Here is a 21,688-nt window from a genome sequence, read left to right as displayed (position 1 = left end):
CACGGGATCAGTGTGTGACTGTGAAACGGGGTCAGTGTGTGACTGAGACACGGGGTCAGAGTGAAACTGAGATACGGGGTCAGAGTGTGACTGAGACACGGGGTCAGAGTGTGACTGAGACACGGGATCAGCGTGTGACTGAGACACGGGATCAGAGTGTAACTGAGACACGGGGTCAGAGTGTGACTGAGACACGGGTTCAGTGTGTGAATGAGACACGTGGTCAGAGTGTGCCTGAGACACGTGATCAGTGTGTGACTGAGACACGGGATAAGTGTGTGACTGAGACACGGGATCAGTGTGTTACTGAGACACGAGATCAGAGTGTGAGTGAGACACGGGATCAGAGTGTCACTGAGACACGGGTTCAGTGTGTGACTGAGACACAGGATCAGTGTGTGACGGAGACACGGGATCAGTGTGTGACTGAGACACGGGATCAGAGTGTGACTGAGACACGGGATCTGAGTGTGACTGAGACACGGGATCAGAGTGTGACTCAGACACGGGATCTGAGTGTGACTGAGACACGGAATCTGAGTGTGACTGAGACACAGGATCAGAGTGTGACTCTGACACGGGATCAGTGTGTGACTGAGGCACAGGATCAGAGTGTGACTCAGACACGCGATCTGAGTGTGACTGAGACACGGGATCAGAGTGTGACTGAGACACAGGATCAGAGTGTGACTCAGACACGGGATCAGTGTGTGACTGAGACACGGGATCAGTGTGTGACTGAGACACGGGATCAGAGTGTGACTGAGACACGGGATCAGAGTGTGACTGAGACACGGGGTCAGAGTGTGACTGAGACAAGGGGTCAGAGTGTGACTGAGACACGGGGTCAGAGTGTGACTGAGACACGGTATCAGTGTGTGACTGAGACACGGGATCAGAGTGTAACTGAGACACGGGATCCGAGTGTGACTGAGACACGGGGTCAGAGTGTGTCTGTGACTCGGGATCAGAGTGAAACTGAGATACGGGGTCAGAGTGTGACTGAGACACGGGATCAGAGTGTGACTGAGACACGGGGTCAGAGTGTGACTGAGACACGGGGTCAGAGTGTGACTGAGACACGGGATCAGTGTGTGACTGAGACACGCGATCAGAGTGTAACTGAGACACGGGGTCAGAGTGTGACTGAGACACGGGATCAGAGTGTGACTGAGACACGGAATCAGAGTTTGACTGAGACACGGGATCAGAGTGTGACTGAGAAACGGTGTCAGAGTGTGACTGAGACACGGGATCAGAGTGTGACTGAGAAACGGTGTCAGAGTGTGACTGAGACACAGGGTCAGAGTGTGACTGAGAAAGGGGATGAGAGTGTGACTGAGACAGGGGGTCAGTGTGTGACTGAGACACGGGATCAGTGTGTGACTGATACACGGGGTCAGAGTGTGACTGAGACACGGGGTCAGAATGTGACTGGGACACGGGATCAGAATGTGACAGACACACTGGATCAGAGTGTGACTGAGACACGGGATCAGTGTGTGACTGAGACACGGGATCAGTGTGTGACTGGGACACGGGATCAGTGTGTTACTGAGACACGGGATCAGAGTGTGAGTGAGACACGGGATCAGAGTGTGACTGAGATACGGGATCAGAGTGTAACTGGGACACGGGGTCAGTGTGTGACTGAGACACGGGGTCAGAATGTGACTGGGACACGGGATCAGAATGTGACAGACACACTGGATCAGAGTGTGACTGAGACACGGGATCAGTGTGTGACTGAGACACGGGATCAGTGTGTGACTGGGACACGGGATCAGTGTGTTACTGAGACACGGGATCAGAGTGTGAGTGAGACACGGGATCAGAGTGTGACTGAGATACGGGCTCTGTGTGTGACTGAGACACAGGATCAAAGTGTGACTGAGACACGGGATCAGTGTGTGACTGAGACACAGGATCAGTGTGTGACGGAGACACGGGATCAGTTTGTGACTGCGACACGGGATCAGAGTGTGACGGAGACATGGGATCAGTGTGTGACTGAGACACGGGATCAGTGTGTGACTGAGACACGGGATCAGAGTGTGAATGAGACACGGAATCTGAGTGTGACTGAGACACGGGATCAGAGTGTGACTGAGACACGGGATCTGAGTGTGACTGAGACACGGGATCAGAGTATGACTCAGACACGGGATCTGAGTGTGACTGAGGCACGGAATCTGAGTTTGACTGAGACACAGGATCAGAGTGTGACTCAGACACGGGATCAGAGTGTGACTGAGACACGGGATCAGTGTGTTACTGAGACACGAGATCAGAGTGTGAGTGAGACACGGGATCAGAGTGTCACTGAGACACGGGATCAGTGTGTGACTGAGACACAGGATCAGTGTGTGACGGAGACACGGGATCAGTGTGTGACTGAGACACGGGATCAGAGTGTGACTGAGACACGGGATCAGAGTGTGACTAAGACACGGAATCTGAGTGTGACTGAGACACGGGATCTGAGTGTGACTGAGACACGGGATCAGAGTGTGACTCAGACACGGGATCAGTGTGTGACTGAGGCACAGGATCAGAGTGTGACTCAGACACGCGATCTGAGTGTGACTGAGACACGGGATCAGAGTGTGACTGAGACACAGGATCAGAGTGTGACTCAGACACGGGATCAGTGTGTGACTGAGACACGGGATCAGTGTGTGACTGAGACACGGGATCAGAGTGTGACTGAGACACGGGATCAGAGTGTGACTGAGACACGGGGTCAGAGTGTGACTGAGACAAGGGGTCAGAGTGTGACTGAGACACGGGGTCAGAGTGTGACTGAGACACGGGATCAGTGTGTGACTGAGACACGGGATCAGAGTGTAACTGAGACACGGGATCCGAGTGTGACTGAGACACGGGGTCAGAGTGTGTCTGTGACTCGGGATCAGAGTGAAACTGAGATACGGGGTCAGAGTGTGACTGAGACACGGGATCAGAGTGTGACTGAGACACGGGGTCAGAGTGTGACTGAGACACGGGGTCAGAGTGTGACTGAGACACGGGATCAGTGTGTGACTGAGACACGCGATCAGAGTGTAACTGAGACACGGGGTCAGAGTGTGACTGAGACACGGGATCAGAGTGTGACTGAGACACGGAATCAGAGTTTGACTGAGACACGGGATCAGAGTGTGACTGAGAAACGGTGTCAGAGTGTGACTGAGACACGGGATCAGAGTGTGACTGAGAAACGGTGTCAGAGTGTGACTGAGACACAGGGTCAGAGTGTGACTGAGAAAGGGGATGAGAGTGTGACTGAGACAGGGGGTCAGTGTGTGACTGAGACACGGGATCAGTGTGTGACTGATACACGGGGTCAGAGTGTGACTGAGACACGGGGTCAGAATGTGACTGGGACACGGGATCAGAATGTGACAGACACACTGGATCAGAGTGTGACTGAGACACGGGATCAGTGTGTGACTGAGACACGGGATCAGTGTGTGACTGGGACACGGGATCAGTGTGTTACTGAGACACGGGATCAGAGTGTGAGTGAGACACGGGATCAGAGTGTGACTGAGATACGGGCTCTGTGTGTGACTGAGACACAGGATCAAAGTGTGACTGAGACACGGGATCAGTGTGTGACTGAGACACAGGATCAGTGTGTGACGGAGACACGGGATCAGTTTGTGACTGCGACACGGGATCAGAGTGTGACGGAGACATGGGATCAGTGTGTGACTGAGACACGGGATCAGTGTGTGACTGAGACACGGGATCAGAGTGTGAATGAGACACGGAATCTGAGTGTGACTGAGACACGGGATCAGAGTGTGACTGAGACACGGGATCTGAGTGTGACTGAGACACGGGATCAGAGTATGACTCAGACACGGGATCTGAGTGTGACTGAGGCACAGAATCTGAGTTTGACTGAGACACAGGATCAGAGTGTGACTCAGACACGGGATCAGAGTGTGACTGAGACACGGGATCAGAGTGTGACTGAGACACAGGATCAGAGTGTGACTCAGACACGGGATCAGTGTGTGACTGAGACACAGGATCAGTGTGTGACTGAGACACGGGATCAGAGTGTGACTGAGACACGGGATCAGAGTGTGACTGAGACACGGGGTCAGAGTGTGACTGAGACACGGGGTCAGAGTGTGACTGAGACACGGGGTCAGAGTGTGACTGAGACACGGGGTCAGAGTGTGACTGAGACACGGGATCAGTGTGTGACTGAGACACGGGATCAGGGTGTAACTGAGACACGGGATCAGAGTGTGACTGAGACACGGGGTGGGAGTGTGACTGTGACTCGGGATCAGAGTGAAACTGAGATACGGGGTCAGAGTGTGACTGAGACACGGGATCAGAGTGTGACTGAGACACGGGGTCAGAGTGTGACTGAGACACGGGGTCAGAGTGTGACTGAGACACGGGATCAGTGTGTGACTGAGACACGCAATCAGAGTGTAACTGGGACACGGGGTCAGTGTGTGACTGAGACACGGGATCAGTGTGTGACTGTGAAACGGGGTCAGTGTGTGACTGAGACACGGGGTCAGAGTGAAACTGAGATACGGGGTCAGAGTGTGACTGAGACACGGGGTCAGAGTGTGACTGAGACACGGGATCAGCGTGTGACTGAGACACGGGATCAGAGTGTAACTGAGACACGGGGTCAGAGTGTGACTGAGACACGGGTTCAGTGTGTGAATGAGACACGTGGTCAGAGTGTGCCTGAGACACGTGATCAGTGTGTGACTGAGACACGGGATAAGTGTGTGACTGAGACACGGGATCAGTGTGTTACTGAGACACGAGATCAGAGTGTGAGTGAGACACGGGATCAGAGTGTCACTGAGACACGGGTTCAGTGTGTGACTGAGACACAGGATCAGTGTGTGACGGAGACACGGGATCAGTGTGTGACTGAGACACGGGATCAGAGTGTGACTGAGACACGGGATCTGAGTGTGACTGAGACACGGGATCAGAGTGTGACTCAGACACGGGATCTGAGTGTGACTGAGACACGGAATCTGAGTGTGACTGAGACACAGGATCAGAGTGTGACTCTGACACGGGATCAGTGTGTGACTGAGGCACAGGATCAGAGTGTGACTCAGACACGCGATCTGAGTGTGACTGAGACACGGGATCAGAGTGTGACTGAGACACAGGATCAGAGTGTGACTCAGACACGGGATCAGTGTGTGACTGAGACACGGGATCAGTGTGTGACTGAGACACGGGATCAGAGTGTGACTGAGACACGGGATCAGAGTGTGACTGAGACACGGGGTCAGAGTGTGACTGAGACAAGGGGTCAGAGTGTGACTGAGACACGGGGTCAGAGTGTGACTGAGACACGGTATCAGTGTGTGACTGAGACACGGGATCAGAGTGTAACTGAGACACGGGATCCGAGTGTGACTGAGACACGGGGTCAGAGTGTGTCTGTGACTCGGGATCAGAGTGAAACTGAGATACGGGGTCAGAGTGTGACTGAGACACGGGATCAGAGTGTGACTGAGACACGGGGTCAGAGTGTGACTGAGACACGGGGTCAGAGTGTGACTGAGACACGGGATCAGTGTGTGACTGAGACACGCGATCAGAGTGTAACTGAGACACGGGGTCAGAGTGTGACTGAGACACGGGATCAGAGTGTGACTGAGACACGGAATCAGAGTTTGACTGAGACACGGGATCAGAGTGTGACTGAGAAACGGTGTCAGAGTGTGACTGAGACACGGGATCAGAGTGTGACTGAGAAACGGTGTCAGAGTGTGACTGAGACACAGGGTCAGAGTGTGACTGAGAAAGGGGATGAGAGTGTGACTGAGACAGGGGGTCAGTGTGTGACTGAGACACGGGATCAGTGTGTGACTGATACACGGGGTCAGAGTGTGACTGAGACACGGGGTCAGAATGTGACTGGGACACGGGATCAGAATGTGACAGACACACTGGATCAGAGTGTGACTGAGACACGGGATCAGTGTGTGACTGAGACACGGGATCAGTGTGTGACTGGGACACGGGATCAGTGTGTTACTGAGACACGGGATCAGAGTGTGAGTGAGACACGGGATCAGAGTGTGACTGAGATACGGGATCAGAGTGTAACTGGGACACGGGGTCAGTGTGTGACTGAGACACGGGGTCAGAATGTGACTGGGACACGGGATCAGAATGTGACAGACACACTGGATCAGAGTGTGACTGAGACACGGGATCAGTGTGTGACTGAGACACGGGATCAGTGTGTGACTGGGACACGGGATCAGTGTGTTACTGAGACACGGGATCAGAGTGTGAGTGAGACACGGGATCAGAGTGTGACTGAGATACGGGCTCTGTGTGTGACTGAGACACAGGATCAAAGTGTGACTGAGACACGGGATCAGTGTGTGACTGAGACACAGGATCAGTGTGTGACGGAGACACGGGATCAGTTTGTGACTGCGACACGGGATCAGAGTGTGACGGAGACATGGGATCAGTGTGTGACTGAGACACGGGATCAGTGTGTGACTGAGACACGGGATCAGAGTGTGAATGAGACACGGAATCTGAGTGTGACTGAGACACGGGATCAGAGTGTGACTGAGACACGGGATCTGAGTGTGACTGAGACACGGGATCAGAGTATGACTCAGACACGGGATCTGAGTGTGACTGAGGCACGGAATCTGAGTTTGACTGAGACACAGGATCAGAGTGTGACTCAGACACGGGATCAGAGTGTGACTGAGACACGGGATCAGAGTGTGACTGAGACACAGGATCAGAGTGTGACTCAGACACGGGATCAGTGTGTGACTGAGACACAGGATCAGTGTGTGACTGAGACACGGGATCAGAGTGTGACTGAGACACGGGATCAGAGTGTGACTGAGACACGTGGTCAGAGTGTGACTGAGACACGGGGTCAGAGTGTGACTGAGACACGGGGTCAGAGTGTGACTGAGACACGGGGTCAGAGTGTGACTGAGACACGGGATCAGTGTGTGACTGAGACACGGGATCAGGGTGTAACTGAGACACGGGATCAGAGTGTGACTGAGACACGGGGTGGGAGTGTGACTGTGACTCGGGATCAGAGTGAAACTGAGATACGGGGTCAGAGTGTGACTGAGACACGGGATCAGAGTGTGACTGAGACACGGGGTCAGAGTGTGACTGAGACACGGGGTCAGAGTGTGACTGAGACACGGGATCAGTGTGTGACTGAGACACGCAATCAGAGTGTAACTGGGACACGGGGTCAGTGTGTGACTGAGACACGGGATCAGTGTGTGACTGTGAAACGGGGTCAGTGTGTGACTGAGACACGGGGTCAGAGTGAAACTGAGATACGGGGTCAGAGTGTGACTGAGACACGGGGTCAGAGTGTGACTGAGACACGGGATCAGCGTGTGACTGAGACACGGGATCAGAGTGTAACTGAGACACGGGGTCAGAGTGTGACTGAGACACGGGTTCAGTGTGTGAATGAGACACGTGGTCAGAGTGTGCCTGAGACACGTGATCAGTGTGTGACTGAGACACGGGATAAGTGTGTGACTGAGACACGGGATCAGTGTGTTACTGAGACACGAGATCAGAGTGTGAGTGAGACACGGGATCAGAGTGTCACTGAGACACGGGATCAGAGTGTGACTGAGACACAGGGTCAGAGTGTGACTGAGACACAGGATCAGTGTGTGACGGAGACACGGGATCAGTGTGTGACTGAGACACGGGATCAGAGTGTGACTGAGACACGGGGTCAGAGTGTGACTAAGACACGGGATCAGAGTGTGACTCAGACACGGGATCTGAGTGTGACTGAGACACGGAATCTGAGTGTCACTTAGACACAGGATCAGAGTGTGACTCTGACACGGGATCAGTGTGTGACTGAGGCACAGGATCAGAGTGTGACTCAGACACGCGATCTGAGTGTGACTGAGACACGGGATCAGTGTATGACTGAGACACGGGATCAGAGTGTGACTGAGACACAGGATCAGAGTGTGACTCAGACACGGGATCAGTGTGTGACTGAGACACGGGATCAGTGTGTGACTGAGACACGGGATCAGAGTGTGACTGAGACACGGGATCAGAGTGTGACTGAGACACGGGGTCAGAGTGTGACTGAGACAAGGGGTCAGAGTGTGACTGAGACACGGGGTCAGAGTGTGACTGAGACACGGGATCAGTGTGTGACTGAGACACGGGATCAGAGTGTAACTGAGACACGGGATCCGAGTGTGACTGAGACACGGGGTCAGAGTGTGTCTGTGACTCGGGATCAGAGTGAAACTGAGACACGGGATCAGAGTGTGACTGAGACACGGGGTCAGAGTGTGACTGAGACACGGGATCAGCGTGTGACTGAGACACGGGATCTGAGTGTAACTGAGACACGGGGTCAGAGTGTGACTGAGACACGGGTTCAGTGTGTGAATGAGACACGTGGTCAGAGTGTGCCTGAGACACGTGATCAGTGTGTGACTGAGACACGGGATAAGTGTGTGACTGAGACACGGGATCAGTGTGTTACTGAGACACGAGATCAGAGTGTGAGTGAGACACGGGATCAGAGTGTCACTGAGACACGGGATCAGTGTGTGACTGAGACACAGGATCAGTGTGTGACGGAGACACGGGATCAGTGTGTGACTGAGACACGGGATCAGAGTGTGACTGAGACACGGGATCAGAGTGTGACTAAGACACGGAATCTGAGTGTGACTGAGACACGGGATCTGAGTGTGACTGAGACACGGGATCAGAGTGTGACTCAGACACGGGATCAGTGTGTGACTGAGGCACAGGATCAGAGTGTGACTCAGACACGCGATCTGAGTGTGACTGAGACACGGGATCAGAGTGTGACTGAGACACAGGATCAGAGTGTGACTCAGACACGGGATCAGTGTGTGACTGAGACACGGGATCAGTGTGTGACTGAGACACGGGATCAGAGTGTGACTGAGACACGGGATCAGAGTGTGACTGAGACACGGGGTCAGAGTGTGACTGAGACAAGGGGTCAGAGTGTGACTGAGACACGGGGTCAGAGTGTGACTGAGACACGGGATCAGTGTGTGACTGAGACACGGGATCAGAGTGTAACTGAGACACGGGATCCGAGTGTGACTGAGACACGGGGTCAGAGTGTGTCTGTGACTCGGGATCAGAGTGAAACTGAGATACGGGGTCAGAGTGTGACTGAGACACGGGATCAGAGTGTGACTGAGACACGGGGTCAGAGTGTGACTGAGACACGGGGTCAGAGTGTGACTGAGACACGGGATCAGTGTGTGACTGAGACACGCGATCAGAGTGTAACTGAGACACGGGGTCAGAGTGTGACTGAGACACGGGATCAGAGTGTGACTGAGACACGGAATCAGAGTTTGACTGAGACACGGGATCAGAGTGTGACTGAGAAACGGTGTCAGAGTGTGACTGAGACACGGGATCAGAGTGTGACTGAGAAACGGTGTCAGAGTGTGACTGAGACACAGGGTCAGAGTGTGACTGAGAAAGGGGATGAGAGTGTGACTGAGACAGGGGGTCAGTGTGTGACTGAGACACGGGATCAGTGTGTGACTGATACACGGGGTCAGAGTGTGACTGAGACACGGGGTCAGAATGTGACTGGGACACGGGATCAGAATGTGACAGACACACTGGATCAGAGTGTGACTGAGACACGGGATCAGTGTGTGACTGAGACACGGGATCAGTGTGTGACTGGGACACGGGATCAGTGTGTTACTGAGACACGGGATCAGAGTGTGAGTGAGACACGGGATCAGAGTGTGACTGAGATACGGGCTCTGTGTGTGACTGAGACACAGGATCAAAGTGTGACTGAGACACGGGATCAGTGTGTGACTGAGACACAGGATCAGTGTGTGACGGAGACACGGGATCAGTTTGTGACTGCGACACGGGATCAGAGTGTGACGGAGACATGGGATCAGTGTGTGACTGAGACACGGGATCAGTGTGTGACTGAGACACGGGATCAGAGTGTGAATGAGACACGGAATCTGAGTGTGACTGAGACACGGGATCAGAGTGTGACTGAGACACGGGATCTGAGTGTGACTGAGACACGGGATCAGAGTATGACTCAGACACGGGATCTGAGTGTGACTGAGGCAAGGAATCTGAGTTTGACTGAGACACAGGATCAGAGTGTGACTCAGACACGGGATCAGAGTGTGACTGAGACACGGGATCAGAGTGTGACTGAGACACAGGATCAGAGTGTGACTCAGACACGGGATCAGTGTGTGACTGAGACACAGGATCAGTGTGTGACTGAGACACGGGATCAGAGTGTGACTGAGACACGGGATCAGAGTGTGACTGAGACACGGGGTCAGAGTGTGACTGAGACACGGGGTCAGAGTGTGACTGAGACACGGGGTCAGAGTGTGACTGAGACACGGGGTCAGAGTGTGACTGAGACACGGGATCAGTGTGTGACTGAGACACGGGATCAGGGTGTAACTGAGACACGGGATCAGAGTGTGACTGAGACACGGGGTGGGAGTGTGACTGTGACTCGGGATCAGAGTGAAACTGAGATACGGGGTCAGAGTGTGACTGAGACACGGGATCAGAGTGTGACTGAGACACGGGGTCAGAGTGTGACTGAGACACGGGGTCAGAGTGTGACTGAGACACGGGATCAGTGTGTGACTGAGACACGCAATCAGAGTGTAACTGGGACACGGGGTCAGTGTGTGACTGAGACACGGGATCAGTGTGTGACTGTGAAACGGGGTCAGTGTGTGACTGAGACACGGGGTCAGAGTGAAACTGAGATACGGGGTCAGAGTGTGACTGAGACACGGGGTCAGAGTGTGACTGAGACACGGGATCAGCGTGTGACTGAGACACGGGATCAGAGTGTAACTGAGACACGGGGTCAGAGTGTGACTGAGACACGGGTTCAGTGTGTGAATGAGACACGTGGTCAGAGTGTGCCTGAGACACGTGATCAGTGTGTGACTGAGACACGGGATAAGTGTGTGACTGAGACACGGGATCAGTGTGTTACTGAGACACGAGATCAGAGTGTGAGTGAGACACGGGATCAGAGTGTCACTGAGACACGGGTTCAGTGTGTGACTGAGACACAGGATCAGTGTGTGACGGAGACACGGGATCAGTGTGTGACTGAGACACGGGATCAGAGTGTGACTGAGACACGGGATCAGAGTGTGACTAAGACACGGAATCTGAGTGTGACTGAGACACGGGATCTGAGTGTGACTGAGACACGGGATCCGAGTGTGACTCAGACACGGGATCTGAGTGTGACTGAGACACGGAATCTGAGTGTGACTGAGACACAGGATCAGAGTGTGACTCTGACACGGGATCAGTGTGTGACTGAGGCACAGGATCAGAGTGTGACTCAGACACGCGATCTGAGTGTGACTGAGACACGGGATCAGAGTGTGACTGAGACACAGGATCAGAGTGTGACTCAGACACGGGATCAGTGTGTGACTGAGACACGGGATCAGTGTGTGACTGAGACACGGGATCAGAGTGTGACTGAGACACGGGATCAGAGTGTGACTGAGACACGGGGTCAGAGTGTGACTGAGACAAGGGGTCAGAGTGTGACTGAGACACGGGGTCAGAGTGTGACTGAGACACGGGATCAGTGTGTGACTGAGACACGGGATCAGAGTGTAACTGAGACACGGGATCCGAGTGTGACTGAGACACGGGGTCAGAGTGTGTCTGTGACTCGGGATCAGAGTGAAACTGAGATACGGGGTCAGAGTGTGACTGAGACACGGGATCAGAGTGTGACTGAGACACGGGATCAGAGTGTGACTGAGAAACGGTGTCAGAGTGTGACTGAGACACAGGGTCAGAGTGTGACTGAGAAAGGGGATGAGAGTGTGACTGAGACAGGGGGTCAGTGTGTGACTGAGACACGGGATCAGTGTGTGACTGATACACGGGGTCAGAGTGTGACTGAGACACGGGGTCAGAATGTGACTGGGACACGGGATCAGAATGTGACAGACACACTGGATCAGAGTGTGACTGAGACACGGGATCAGTGTGTGACTGAGACACGGGATCAGTGTGTGACTGGGACACGGGATCAGTGTGTTACTGAGACACGGGATCAGAGTGTGAGTGAGACACGGGATCAGAGTGTGACTGAGATACGGGCTCTGTGTGTGACTGAGACACAGGATCAAAGTGTGACTGAGACACGGGATCAGTGTGTGACTGAGACACAGGATCAGTGTGTGACGGAGACACGGGATCAGTTTGTGACTGCGACACGGGATCAGAGTGTGACGGAGACATGGGATCAGTGTGTGACTGAGACACGGGATCAGTGTGTGACTGAGACACGGGATCAGAGTGTGAATGAGACACGGAATCTGAGTGTGACTGAGACACGGGATCAGAGTGTGACTGAGACACGGGATCTGAGTGTGACTGAGACACGGGATCAGAGTATGACTCAGACACGGGATCTGAGTGTGACTGAGGCACGGAATCTGAGTTTGACTGAGACACAGGATCAGAGTGTGACTCAGACACGGGATCAGAGTGTGACTGAGACACGGGATCAGAGTGTGACTGAGACACAGGATCAGAGTGTGACTCAGACACGGGATCAGTGTGTGACTGAGACACAGGATCAGTGTGTGACCGAGACACGGGATCAGAGTGTGACTGAGACACGGGATCAGAGTGTGACTGAGACACGGGGTCAGAGTGTGACTGAGACACGGGGTCAGAGTGTGACTGAGACACGGGGTCAGAGTGTGACTGAGACACGGGATCAGAGTGTGACTGAGAAACGGGATCAGTGTGTGACTGAGACACGGGATCAGGGTGTAACTGAGACACGGGATCAGAGTGTGACTGAGACACGGGGTGGGAGTGTGACTGTGACTCGGGATCAGAGTGAAACTGAGATACGGGGTCAGAGTGTGACTGAGACACGGGATCAGAGTGTGACTGAGACACGGGGTCAGAGTGTGACTGAGACACGGGGTCAGAGTGTGACTGAGACACGGGATCAGTGTGTGACTGAGACACGCAATCAGAGTGTAACTGGGACACGGGGTCAGTGTGTGACTGAGACACGGGATCAGTGTGTGACTGTGAAACGGGGTCAGTGTGTGACTGAGACACGGGGTCAGAGTGAAACTGAGATACGGGGTCAGAGTGTGACTGAGACACGGGGTCAGAGTGTGACTGAGACACGGGATCAGCGTGTGACTGAGACACGGGATCAGAGTGTAACTGAGACACGGGGTCAGAGTGTGACTGAGACACGGGTTCAGTGTGTGAATGAGACACGTGGTCAGAGTGTGCCTGAGACACGTGATCAGTGTGTGACTGAGACACGGGATAAGTGTGTGACTGAGACACGGGATCAGTGTGTTACTGAGACACGAGATCAGAGTGTGAGTGAGACACGGGATCAGAGTGTCACTGAGACACGGGATCAGTGTGTGACTGAGACACAGGATCAGTGTGTGACGGAGACACGGGATCAGTGTGTGACTGAGACACGGGATCAGAGTGTGACTGAGACACGGGATCAGAGTGTGACTAAGACACGGAATCTGAGTGTGACTGAGACACGGGATCTGAGTGTGACTGAGACACGGGATCCGAGTGTGACTCAGACACGGGATCTGAGTGTGACTGAGACACGGAATCTGAGTGTGACTGAGACACAGGATCAGAGTGTGACTCTGACACGGGATCAGTGTGTGACTGAGGCACAGGATCAGAGTGTGACTCAGACACGCGATCTGAGTGTGACTGAGACACGGGATCAGAGTGTGACTGAGACACAGGATCAGAGTGTGACTCAGACACGGGATCAGTGTGTGACTGAGACACGGGATCAGTGTGTGACTGAGACACGGGATCAGAGTGTGACTGAGACACGGGATCAGAGTGTGACTGAGACACGGGGTCAGAGTGTGACTGAGACAAGGGGTCAGAGTGTGACTGAGACACGGGGTCAGAGTTTGACTGAGACACTGGATCAGAGTGTGACTGAGACACGGGATCAGAGTGTGACTGAGACACGGGGTCAGAGTGTGACTGAGACACGGGATCAGCGTGTGACTGAGACACGGGATCAGAGTGTAACTGAGACACGGGGTCAGAGTGTGACTGAGACACGGGTTCAGTGTGTGAATGAGACACGTGGTCAGAGTGTGCCTGAGACACGTGATCAGTGTGTGACTGAGACACGGGATAAGTGTGTGACTGAGACACGGGATCAGTGTGTTACTGAGACACGAGATCAGAGTGTGAGTGAGACACGGGATCAGAGTGTCACTGAGACACGGGATCAGTGTGTGACTGAGACACGGGATCAGTGTGTGACTGAGACACGGGATCAGGGTGTAACTGAGACACGGGATCAGAGTGTGACTGAGACACGGGGTGGGAGTGTGACTGTGACTCGGGATCAGAGTGAAACTGAGATACGGGGTCAGAGTGTGACTGAGACACGGGATCAGAGTGTGACTGAGACACGGGGTCAGAGTGTGACTGAGACACGGGGTCAGAGTGTGACTGAGACACGGGATCAGTGTGTGACTGAGACACGCAATCAGAGTGTAACTGGGACACGGGGTCAGTGTGTGACTGAGACACGGGATCAGTGTGTGACTGAGACACGGGGTCAGAGTGAAACTGAGATACGGTGTCAGAGTGTGACTGAGACACGGGGTCAGAGTGTGACTGAGACACGGGATCAGCGTGTGACTGAGACACGGGATCAGAGTGTAACTGAGACACGGGGTCAGAGTGTGACTGAGACACGGGTTCAGTGTGTGAATGAGACACGTGGTCAGAGTGTGCCTGAGACACGTGATCAGTGTGTGACTGAGACACGGGATAAGTGTGTGACTGAGACACGGGATCAGTGTGTTCCTGAGACACGAGATCAGAGTGTGAGTGAGACACGGGATCAGAGTGTCACTGACAACACGGGATCAGTGTGTGACTGAGACACAGGATCAGTGTGTGACGGAGACACGGGATCAGTGTGTGACTGAGACACGGGATCAGAGTGTGACTGAGACACGGGATCAGAGTGTGACTAAGACACGGAATCTGAGTGTGACTGAGACACGGGATCTGAGTGTGACTGAGACACGGGATCAGAGTGTGACTCAGACACGGGATCTGAGTGTGACTGAGACACGGAATCTGAGTGTGACTGAGACACAGGATCAGAGTGTGACTCTGACACGGGATCAGTGTGTGACTGAGGCACAGGATCAGAGTGTGACTCAGACACGCGATCTGAGTGTGACTGAGACACGGGATCAGAGTGTGACTGAGACACAGGATCAGAGTGTGACTCAGACACGGGATCAGTGTGTGACTGAGACACGGGATCAGTGTGTGACTGAGACACGGGATCAGAGTGTGACTGAGACACGGGATCAGAGTGTGACTGAGACACGGGGTCAGAGTGTGACTGAGACAAGGGGTCAGAGTGTGACTGAGACACGGGGTCAGAGTGTGACTGAGACACGGGATCAGTGTGTGACTGAGACACGGGATCAGAGTGTAACTGAGACACGGGATCCGAGTGTGACTGAGACACGGGGTCAGAGTGTGTCTGTGACTCGGGATCAGAGTGAAACTGAGATACGGGGTCAGAGTGTGACTGAGACACGGGATCAGAGTGTGACTGAGACACGGGGTCAGAGTGTGACTGAGACACGGGGTCAGAGTGTGACTGAGACACGGGATCAGTGTGTGACTGAGACACGCGATCAGAGTGTAACTGAGACACGGGGTCAGAGTGTGACTGAGACACGGGATCAGAGTGTGACTGAGACACGGAATCAGAGTTTGACTGAGACACGGGATCAGAGTGTGACTGAGAAACGGTGTCAGAGTGTGACTGAGACACGGGATCAGAGTGTGACTGAGAAACGGTGTCAGAGTGTGACTGAGACACAGGGTCAGAGTGTGACTGAGAAAGGGGATGAGAGTGTGACTGAGACAGGGGGTCAGTGTGTGACTGAGACACGGGATCAGTGTGTGACTGATACACGGGGTCAGAGTGTGACTGAGACACGGGGTCAGAATGTGACTGGGACACGGGATCAGAATGTGACAGACACACTGGATCAGAGTGTGACTGAGACACGGGATCAGTGTGTGACTGAGACACGGGATCAGTGTGTGACTGGGACACGGGATCAGTGTGTTACTGAGACACGGGATCAGAGTGTGAGTGAGACACGGGATCAGAGTGTGACTGAGATACGGGCTCTGTGTGTGACTGAGACACAGGATCAAAGTGTGACTGAGACACGGGATCAGTGTGTGACTGAGACACAGGATCAGTGTGTGACGGAGACACGGGATCAGTTTGTGACTGCGACACGGGATCAGAGTGTGACGGAGACATGGGATCAGTGTGTGACTGAGACACGGGATCAGTGTGTGACTGAGACACGGGATCAGAGTGTGAATGAGACACGGAATCTGAGTGTGACTGAGACACGGGATCAGAGTGTGACTGAGACACGGGATCTGAGTGTGACTGAGACACGGGATCAGAGTATGACTCAGACACGGGATCTGAGTGTGACTGAGGCACAGAATCTGAGTTTGACTGAGACACAGGATCAGAGTGTGACTCAGACACGGGATCAGAGTGTGACTGAGACACGGGATCAGAGTGTGACTGAGACACAGGATCAGAGTGTGACTCAGACACGGGATCAGTGTGTGACTGAGACACAGGATCAGTGTGTGACTGAGACACGGGATCAGAGTGTGACTGAGACACGGGATCAGAGTGTGACTGAGACACGGGGTCAGAGTGTGACTGAGACACGGGGTCAGAGTGTGACTGAGACACGGGGTCAGAGTGTGACTGAGACACGGGGTCAGAGTGTGACTGAGACACGGGATCAGTGTGTGACTGAGACACGGGATCAGGGTGTAACTGAGACACGGGATCAGAGTGTGACTGAGACACGGGGTGGGAGTGTGACTGTGACTCGGGATCAGAGTGAAACTGAGATACGGGGTCAGAGTGTGACTGAGACACGGGATCAGAGTGTGACTGAGACACGGGGTCAGAGTGTGACTGAGACACGGGGTCAGAGTGTGACTGAGACACGGGATCAGTGTGTGACTGAGACACGCAATCAGAGTGTAACTGGGACACGGGGTCAGTGTGTGACTGAGACACGGGATCAGTGTGTGACTGTGAAACGGGGTCAGTGTGTGACTGAGACACGGGGTCAGAGTGAAACTGAGATACGGGGTCAGAGTGTGACTGAGACACGGGGTCAGAGTGTGACTGAGACACGGGATCAGCGTGTGACTGAGACACGGGATCAGAGTGTAACTGAGACACGGGGTCAGAGTGTGACTGAGACACGGGTTCAGTGTGTGAATGAGACACGTGGTCAGAGTGTGCCTGAGACACGTGATCAGTGTGTGACTGAGACACGGGATAAGTGTGTGACTGAGACACGGGATCAGTGTGTTACTGAGACACGAGATCAGAGTGTGAGTGAGACACGGGATCAGAGTGTCACTGAGACACGGGATCAGTGTGTGACTGAGACACAGGATCAGTGTGTGACGGAGACACGGGATCAGTGTGTGACTGAGACACGGGATCAGAGTGTGACTGAGACACGGGATCAGAGTGTGACTAAGACACGGGATCAGTGTGTGACTGAGACACGGGATCAGAGTGTGACTCAGACACGGGATCTGAGTGTGACTGAGACACGGAATCTGAGTGTGACTGAGACACAGGATCAGAGTGTGACTCTGACACGGGATCAGTGTGTGACTGAGGCACAGGATCAGAGTGTGACTCAGACACGCGATCTGAGTGTGACTGAGACACGGGATCAGAGTGTGACTGAGACACAGGATCAGAGTGTGACTCAGACACGGGATCAGTGTGTGACTGAGACACGGGATCAGTGTGTGACTGAGACACGGGATCAGAGTGTGACTGAGACACGGGATCAGAGTGTGACTGAGACACGGGGTCAGAGTGTGACTGAGACAAGGGGTCAGAGTGTGACTGAGACACGGGGTCAGAGTGTGACTGAGACACGGGATCAGTGTGTGACTGAGACACGGGATCAGAGTGTAACTGAGACACGGGATCCGAGTGTGACTGAGACACGGGGTCAGAGTGTGTCTGTGACTCGGGATCAGAGTGAAACTGAGATACGGGGTCAGAGTGTGACTGAGACACGGGATCAGAGTGTGACTGAGACACGGGGTCAGAGTGTGACTGAGACACGGGGTCAGAGTGTGACTGAGACACGGGATCAGTGTGTGACTGAGACACGCGATCAGAGTGTAACTGAGACACGGGGTCAGAGTGTGACTGAGACACGGGATCAGAGTGTGACTGAGACACGGAATCAGAGTTTGACTGAGACACGGGATCAGAGTGTGACTGAGAAACGGTGTCAGAGTGTGACTGAGACACGGGATCAGAGTGTGACTGAGAAACGGTGTCAGAGTGTGACTGAGACACAGGGTCAGAGTGTGACTGAGAAAGGGGATGAGAGTCTGACTGAGACAGGGGGTCAGTGTGTGACTGAGACACGGGATCAGTGTGTGACTGATACACGGGGTCAGAGTGTGACTGAGACACGGGGTCAGAATGTGACTGGGACACGGGATCAGAATGTGACAGACACACTGGATCAGAGTGTGACTGAGACACGGGATCAGTGTGTGACTGAGACACGGGATCAGTGTGTGACTGGGACACGGGATCAGTGTGTTACTGAGACACGGGATCAGAGTGTGAGTGAGACACGGGATCAGAGTGTGACTGAGATACGGGCTCTGTGTGTGACTGAGACACAGGATCAAAGTGTGACTGAGACACGGGATCAGTGTGTGACTGAGACACAGGATCAGTGTGTGACGGAGACACGGGATCAGTTTGTGACTGCGACACGGGATCAGAGTGTGACGGAGACATGGGATCAGTGTGTGACTGAGACACGGGATCAGTGTGTGACTGAGACACGGGATCAGAGTGTGAATGAGACACGGAATCTGAGTGTGACTGAGACACGGGATCAGAGTGTGACTGAGACACGGGATCTGAGTGTGACTGAGACACGGGATCAGAGTATGACTCAGACACGGGATCTGAGTGTGACTGAGGCACGGAATCTGAGTTTGACTGAGACACAGGATCAGAGTGTGACTCAGACACGGGATCAGAGTGTGACTGAGACACGGGATCAGAGTGTGACTGAGACACAGGATCAGAGTGTGACTCAGACACGGGATCAGTGTGTGACTGAGACACAGGATCAGTGTGTGACTGAGACACGGGATCAGAGTGTGACTGAGACACGGGATCAGAGTGTGACTGAGACACGGGGTCAGAGTGTGACTGAGACACGGGATCAGAGTGTGACTGAGACAAAGGATCAGAGTGTGACTGAGACACGGGATCAGTGTGTGACTCAGACATGGGATCAGAGTGTGACTGAGACAAAGGATCAGAGAGTGACTGAGACACGGGGTCAGAGTGTGACTGAGACACGGGGTCAGTGTGTGACTGAGACACGGGATCAGTGTGTGACTGTGAAACGGGGTCAGTGTGTGACTGAGACACGGGGTCAGAGTGAAACTGAGATACGGGGTCAGAGTGTGACTGAGACACGGGATCAGAGTGTGACTGAGACAAAGGATCAGAGTGTGACTGAGACACGGGATCAGTGTGTGACTCAGACATGGGATCAGAGTGTGACTGAGACAAAGGATCAGAGAGTGACTGAGACACGGGGTCAGAGTGTGACTGAGACACGGGGTCAGCGTGTAACTGAGACATGGGATCAGTGCGTGACTGAGGCACGGGATCAGTGTGTGACTGAGACACAGGATCAGAGTGTGACTGAGACACGGGATCAGTGTGTGACTGAGACACGCGATCAGAGTGTAACTGGGACACGGGGTCAGAGTGTGACTGAGACACGGGATCAGTGTGTGACTGTGAAACGGGGTCAGTGTGTGACTGAGACACGGGGTCAGAGTGTTACTGAGACACGGAATCAGACTGTGACTGAGACACAGGGTCAGGGTTTGACTGAGAAACGGGATGAGAGTGTGACTGACACAGGGGGTCAGTGTGTGACTGAGACACGGGATCAGTGTGTGACTGAGACACGGGATCAGTGTGTGACTGATACACGGGGTCAGAGTATGACTGAGACACGGGGTCAGAATGTGACTGAGACACGGGATCAGAGTGTGACTGAGACACAGCGTCAGAGTGTGACTGAGAAACGGGATGAGAGTGTGACTGAGACACAGGATCAGTGTGTGACTGAGACACGGGATCAGTGTGTGACTGATACACGGGGTCAGAGTATGACTGAGACACGGGGTCAGAATGTGACTGAGACACGGGATCAGAGTGTGACTGAGACACATCGTCAGAGTGTGACTGAGAAACGGGATGAGAGTGTGACTGAGACAGGGGGTCAGTGTGTGACTGAGACATGGGATCAGTGTGTGACTGAGACACAGGATCAGTGTGTGACTGAGGCACGGGATCAGTGTGTGACTGAGACATGGGATCAGTGTGTGACTGAGACACAGAATCAGTGTGTGACTGAGACACAGGGTCAGAGAGTGACTGAGAAATGGAATCAGAGCGCGACTGAGACACAGGATCAGAGTGTGACTGAGACACAGGATCAGTGTGTTACTGAGACACGGAATCAGAGCGCGACTGAGACACAGGATCAGAGTGTGACTGAGACACGGGATCAGAGTGTGACTGAGACACAGGATCAGAGTGTGACTCAGACACGGGATCAGTGTGTGACTGAGACGTGGATCAGTGTGTGACTGAGACACGGGATCAGAGTGTGACTGAGACACGGGATCTGAGTGTGACTGAGACACGGGGTCAGAGCGTGACTGAGACACGGGGTCAGAGTGTGACTGAGACACGGGGTCAGAGTGTGACTGAGACACGGGATCAGTGTGTGACTGAGACACGGGATCAGAGTGTAACTGAGACACGGGATCAGAGTGTGACTGAGACACGGGGTCAGAGTGTGACTGAGACACGGGATCAGTGTGTGACTGAGACACGGGATCAGAGTGTAACTGAGACACGGGATCAGTGTGTGACTGAGACACGGGATCAGAGTGTAACTGAGACACGGGATCAGAGTGTGACTCAGACACAGGATCAGTGTGTGACTGAGACACGTGATCAGTGTGTGACTTAGACACAGGATCAGAGTGTGACTGAGACACGGGATCAGTGTGTGACTTAGACACGGGATCAGTGTGTCACTGAGACAGGGGATCAGTGTGTGACTGAGACACGGGATCAGGGTGTAACTGAGACACGGGATCAGAGTGTGACTGAGACACGGGGTCAGTGTGTGACTGAGACACGGGATCAGGGTGTAACTGAGACACGGGATCAGAGTGTGACTGTGACTCGGGATCAGAGTGAAACTGAGATACGGGGTCAGAGTGTGACTGAGACACGGGATCAGAGAGTGACTGAGACACGGGGTCAGAGTGTGACTGAGACACGGGGTCAGAGTGTGACTGAGACACGGGATCAGTGTGTGACTGAGACACGCAATCAGAGTGTAACTGGGACACGGGGTCAGTGTGT

This window comes from Chiloscyllium plagiosum, unplaced genomic scaffold, assembly GCF_037043375.1.
Source record: "Chiloscyllium plagiosum isolate Xiang-an unplaced genomic scaffold, Cpla_swu_hap1 HiC_scaffold_31, whole genome shotgun sequence".
Classification (NCBI taxonomy): Eukaryota; Metazoa; Chordata; class Chondrichthyes; order Orectolobiformes; family Hemiscylliidae; genus Chiloscyllium; species Chiloscyllium plagiosum.
The sequence above is the reverse complement of the archived record's forward strand: the minus strand, read 5'-3'. Positions refer to the sequence as shown.